This window comes from Kogia breviceps, chromosome 3 (genome assembly GCF_026419965.1).
Source record: "Kogia breviceps isolate mKogBre1 chromosome 3, mKogBre1 haplotype 1, whole genome shotgun sequence".
NCBI classification, from domain to species: domain Eukaryota; kingdom Metazoa; phylum Chordata; class Mammalia; order Artiodactyla; family Physeteridae; genus Kogia; species Kogia breviceps.
The window spans coordinates 49,000,843-49,006,842 of record NC_081312.1 but is presented as its reverse complement, the minus strand read 5'-3'; the positions used below and the strand labels follow the sequence as shown (position 1 = coordinate 49,006,842).

The 6,000-nt window shown below is 45.5% G+C and overlaps 1 protein-coding gene across 1 annotated transcript in view; it reads left to right on the top strand.

Annotated features, from left to right (window-relative positions):
- The first annotated feature begins 5,165 nt into the window (after nt 1-5,165).
- Nucleotides 5,166-6,000, top strand: part of GNG2 (G protein subunit gamma 2) — a 139,365-nt gene continuing 138,530 nt past the window's right edge. The window contains exon 1 of the mRNA XM_059057194.2: nt 5,166-5,307. The gene's annotated coding sequence lies outside the window, so the exon portion shown is untranslated. The remainder of the gene's footprint in view (nt 5,308-6,000) is intronic.

Sequence of the window (6,000 nt, the reverse complement as noted above, 5' to 3'; positions counted from 1 at the left end):
GCAGGGAGGACTTAGCCAGAGAAGGCAAGTCAATCAGAACAGTAAAGAAATAGCTGAGCAAGGCAAGCGGGGAGGACAGAGGAAGGAACAGTATTTAACAAGATTAGAGGAAGAGTCCGGGGATTTGGCATGAGAGGATCTGGGACAGCTGTGAGGTGGCAAAACCCCGAGAATTCAGGAGGGAATGTGAAAAGGGTTTCTGGCTTATTAATTAGTCTCTGGCTTATAAATTAGTTTCTGGCTTATAAATTAGTGTACTTTTTTTTTTTTTTTCGGTGATTAGAAATTATTTATTTATTTATTTATTTTTTAACATCTTTGAGTATAACTGTTTTACAATAGTGTGTTAGTTTCTCCTTTACAACAAAGTGAATCAGTTATACATATACGTATGTTCCCATAACTCTTCCCTCTTGTGTCACCCTCCCTCCCACCCTCCCTATCCCACCCCTCTAGGTGGTCACAAAGCACAGAGGTGAACTCCCTGTGCTATGCGGCAGCTTCCCACTAGCTATCTAATTTACATTTGGTAGTGTGTATATGTCCCTGCCACTCTCTCACATCGTCACAGTGTACTTTTAAGTCTCCTTGCATCTGGAAACGCAAGTAAAGAATAGCTTTCTTCCCTTTTTTTTTTTTTTTCTGTTTCTTTTAAAAATTTATTTTCTAAATAACTTTTTGTTGCCAGACTGTGCTTCTTTATAAGCAATTCAGTGCAGAAATGAAACCAGGAGTTGCCCCAGGATTGTTTAGGGTTACCTAGAGAACAAATATTCAGAATTTGGTATGTATGTACCATGGCTTTCTGCAGACGATTTGAAAAAAAAAATAGAGGGATCATTGTTCCTTACCCCATGACCAACTTCTCATATCAGAAACTTCCTTTTTTTCCCTTCCCCAGGCACCCAAAGGAAAACAACAGCAGTTTGGGAATTTCTGCCAATGACGCTTTTTTATTACACAAACTTCTGTTAAGCGCCTGCTATGTGACAAGTAAAGATGAATGGAACCTGGCCCTCGGCTTAAGGGCTGATACTGATAAGTGAGGTGGACATATTAACAACTTGTTAAAACACTGCAGTTAGTGCCTCTATGGAGACAGAGGCAAGGCGCTGTGCACTCATGGGACAAGGAAGACCTGCCTCTGTTTGCACGGTCAGGGGAGGTTTTTGAGAGAAGCTGAGTCTGAAGGTAAAGTGGGGGTCACCAGCAGAAAAATGGAGGAAAGAATAAGGGCGTTTCTGGCAAAAGGAAGAGCATATGCCAAGATGCAGAGGAGAAAAGAGCATGGCCCCAGGAGAAACCATGAAGGTGGGTATAGAACGGGTGGATGTAGGGTTGCAACAGGTTAGCTAAGAAGTTTAGGATGTAGGTGGGTGGTGTTACAGAAGGCCTTGTATGCCATGCAAAGGAATTAAGACTTGAATCCTGCAAGCAATGAGGAAGGGAGATTCTGAAAAATTATAGCAGGGCAGTGACTTGCTCACCTCTTCATTTTAGAGATGGATTTCTAGTGGGCATGGCTTAGAAGAGAGACTGAGGTAGGAGGACAAAGTAGAAAGTATTACAGTGATCTAGGGAAAACAAAAGTATTGTTGGAATGAGACCATGGCCCCAGTAATAGAGAGGAAGAGTTTGGTGGAAGAGATAATTTCATGGTGGGTATGAAGGATGAGGAACATTAAATCAGACATGGGGTAACAAAGACAGATGATTCTGATATTATTCTTATATTCCTGCTCTAGGCAACTGGTTTGTTGTATTCCTCACTCAGTAAAATGGAGAATACAGAAAGGAGAACAAGCTTTGGATAAGTCAATATGTGTAGTTTGGGGACTGTTGATATCAAAGAACTCCAAAGAACATCCAGCTAGAATGCTCAGTAATGCAGGAGAGATAACAGACCAAAATCATGGCCTCTCTACTACCATCGACCTCCTCTGCCAGGTAGATATAAGAAGTACAGGTATCAATGCCTACAAACAGGGCCACTGATGACTGTTGAAGCATTTTACAGGCTTCTGTTGTATGTATAGGCTCATGTTTAGTTACTGATGGCATGAATGGTTCATGGTGAGATGTGATTATATCTCCTAAGAAATGGACACTTAAAAAAAAAAAAGAACTGGACACTTTGTAGTCTCAGTATGCACATTTACCATGCTTGTGTTAAGAGCTCTGAACTGGATTAATCTTCTCTCTTGGCCAGTCTACACATCCACATTTTTCTTTTCTCTCCGGAAAAAGAAGCTATTAGAATCAGTTGAAAGCAATGAGGTTAATGACAAGAAGAGAAAGATCTTACGATCTAGCTTTTGGCTTTGAAGAGAGGTTGGTTGACACTTCTCAGCAATGGGCAGGTTAACCTACTGAGAGTTTTATAAGGGCCAGAGATGGAAGAACAGATCAGAAGGCAACAGGCCAAATTCCTAGAGCTTTTAGTGTCTGAAAGAGATTTCCCTATGTAGACATAAAGATAAGTACCAGCCACTCTGATGATTGAGGGAGAGAGAAGGGAGGGAGAGAGGATTTAAACAAAGAAAGGACCCGTTTGAATCCAGAGTTCATGCCAGAATCTGCCACTAGTTTAAAATTAACCGAAGATTTGTTTCCAAAATCTTTCCAACAATTCATAATTGTGCTTCTCATTTTTCTTAGACTCGATATCATATATATTTAAATTTTCATTTAAAAGCTTCCAGTAACCTTTGGCACCAAGATTCCTGATTTGGAGGTATCCATGTCTGATCTTCATTGGATTGTAGGAGGTTGTAGGAATGTTATCCAATCCTCTTTCATGACTACAATTCTATTTACTGGTGGTTCACAAGTAGTTCCTCATTTTATTTTTATTTATTTATTTATTTTTTTTGTGGTACGCGGGCCTCTCACTGTTGTGGCCTCTCCCGTTGCGGAGCACAGGCTCCGGACGCACAGGCTCAGCGGCCATGGCTCACGGGCCCAGCCGCTCCGCAGCATGTGGGATCTTCCCGGACCGGGGCACGAACCCGTGACCCCTGCATCGGCAGGCGGATTCTCAACCACTGCGCCACCAGGGAAGCCCAAGTTCCTCATTTTAAATCTTGAATCAATCCACTTTGTAATTTTTTGATGTTAGTGAGTTAACATCGGGGTCCTTTCTTTTTAAAAAATTATTTTATGTATTTATTTTTGTCTGCATTGGATCTTCTCTGCTGCACGTGGGCTTTCTCTAGTTGTGGCGAGCGGGGGTTACTCTTGGTTACAGTGCACAGGCTTCTCATTGTGGTGGCTTCTCGTGTTGTGGAGCACAGGCTCTAGGTGCGCAGGCTTCGGTAGTTGTGGCACGCGGGCTCAGTAGTTGTGGCTCGTGGGCTCTAGAGCGCAGACTCAGTAGTTGTGGCTCGCGGGCTTAGTTGCTCCCCGGCATGTGGGATCTTCCCGGGCCAGGGCTTGAACCCATGTCCCCTGCATTGGCAGGCGGATTCTTAACCACTGCGCCACCAGGGAAGCCCCCAGGGTCCTTTTAGATAAAAGATTTATAGGAAGAAATAAGCAAACTCTGTGTATGGAACATCAAATCGAAACAAAGAGTATCCTGGGGACTGTCTCAGAACATGTCATAGAAATTAAATTCTGTACCTTCCAGGCTAATGTGATGTAGTCCTCAAGGTGGGTTAGGAAGGCTCACCTGGTGACTTCCCTGATGATAGAGTTATCCTGCATCCACCTTAGATTTCCAACATTTCTTGTTAGCTTACTTGCTGGAGGCGTAAGGCAAGGCTGGATTAAAAAATAGAGCTGAGAATTAACTGTTGCCCAGGAAGATTAGCTTTCCAGGCACTGATTCTTGAGGAGAGGTTTCTTAACGGTGTTGCCTGGACTAGGAGGATTCCCCCAAGCCCCACCCTCAGCCTGGGCTTAATCTGTAGCTTCCCCAAAGCACCTTGTGTTCATAGTGGGGAAGAATGACTCACAGGCTGAATAAGTGCAGAGTCCCAAGAGCACTGAGGTTTAGTGCTGAAAATCCTGCTGTGAGGAATCGGGAAACCAAGTACTGGTCCTGGTTTGGCTGCTGACTGCCAAAGTCACTCACCGTCTCTGAGCGTCCATGTCCTCTAAAAATAATAGGAGCTAATATGTATTCAACGAATCCTGTGTTTCAGGAATAATTATTATCATTTTGTGCACCATTTCGTTTAATCCTCAGATTTCTGCTATGGGGTATGACTATAATCACCTCTATATTGCAGATGAGGAAATCGAGGCATGTAGAAGTTAACTTGCCCAAGTTCATAAATCAGTAATGACTGCTTGGGCTCACGTACTGGTGGGCAGATTGGCCTGCAGTCTCTACCCTTATTCCTAACACTGCACCACCTCCTAAAGTGAAGGGAAAGGACAAGAGGATGACGAGGGTTCTTTTAGCCCTGCTAGCGTGGGGTGGAGGGGAAGGGGGCTCCGTTTTTGGGGTGAGAAGATCCAGTGTTCAGCTCTACCTTGCTCCTCTCCACCACTGAGAATCTTTCAGGGAATACGTCTTCACTATTAGGCCACGGGTAGCATTGCAGGACTTGGTTTAGCTCCTATGCCCCACAAGAATTCTTATCAGGGACATTCTTTTCTGAGCACGTGGGTTAAGCAAGATCTCAGTGGTAGTGGAACCTTGGAGAAATGAAGCATTGGGAATGTTGGCCACAGAGAAAAATGCTGCAGCAAGAAGCTGCAAGCTCCCAGCTCGCTGCCTTGACAGGGACCACAGTAAATCAGGAGGTGCCATGGAGGCTGGCGCTGGATCTCAGGGGCAGAACCTGGCCAGGGGCTGTGGACCCCCCAAAACAACAGCAGCAGCAGCAACAACAGACCAAGTTCAGGCTGAGAAAGCAGACTCTGTGGGGAAGGGGGCCGAGAGAATGAGGGAATAAAAGGAAGGAGGGAACAGACGGCCCCAAAGGGTCTAGGAACAAAGGGGAAAAGGGGATTGTAGTCAGGCTGGTGTCGGTAGCCCAAGAGAAGAGGAAAGGGCTCCCGTGAGCCCTGAAATGGAAGGAGAGGGAAAGAAGTAAGCAGCTCACAGCTAGCAAGAGGAGGAAGTGGGAGATGCGCTGCTTCCTGTAGAAAGACCGATGACTGAAGACAAAGCTGGGTGGGGACTAGTCCCTGGGCTGCAGGAGCCGCTGCTACACATACACACAGCGGCTGCCGCGCCGTGGGCAGCTCCTACTACTGCGGGGCTGGGCTGGGCGGGCTGCGCCGGAGCTCGCCTGCACACAGCGGCTCAGAGGGAGGAGGAAAGCCACTCGTCTCGGACCAGCCTCGGGAGCCAAGGTAAAGGAAACACTTTTCGTGTTGCTCCTCGCTAAGTGAGAAAAATGACCCTCGCCTGCGGTTGTAAGGGCAGATTTCGAGGGGGAAGAAAGACACATTGTTCCGGGGAAGGGGGGAAATGGTCAGGATGGGTTGTGTTTAGCAGGGATTTTGAGAAGGACCAAATTCGTGACACCTTGATTTGAAAAAAATAATCCTCATTAGTGCTTAGCTTCGGTGACTCATCAGGAAAACACGCTAAATGTTAAGAAGCTGTTTGCATAGTTCTCTTGGAAGGAAAGCAGAGCCCAGTTGAAATCAATTGGGGCTGTGAAGCTGTGGGCTGATCATCTGAACGTTGCAGTCTTGTTTGAGGGGTGTAAAATGTTAATTGCATTATCTTTCTTACACATTGCGCTGGGGTAGCTTCTATCTGGCAGCATAGGGACTGTGATTTGGCTTTTTGTTAGTTTGCTTGTTTGGGGGGGGGGGTTAAATCCTTTTGTACTCGGAATTTGCCAACAAAGGCTGGAACTGCGTATGTGAGGGGCAGTATTTACCATTAAAAAAAAAAAGGTGTCTTCCTCCCTGTGCTCTGTGCAGCTGCTTTTCAGGATAACCTCAGAAACAGCTATCATTTGCCAGTGGGTCTTATCCTAAAGTTGCATTCTTTCTCAAAAGAGTGCGGCGGGTTTAACTTGTCTAGACTAGGAT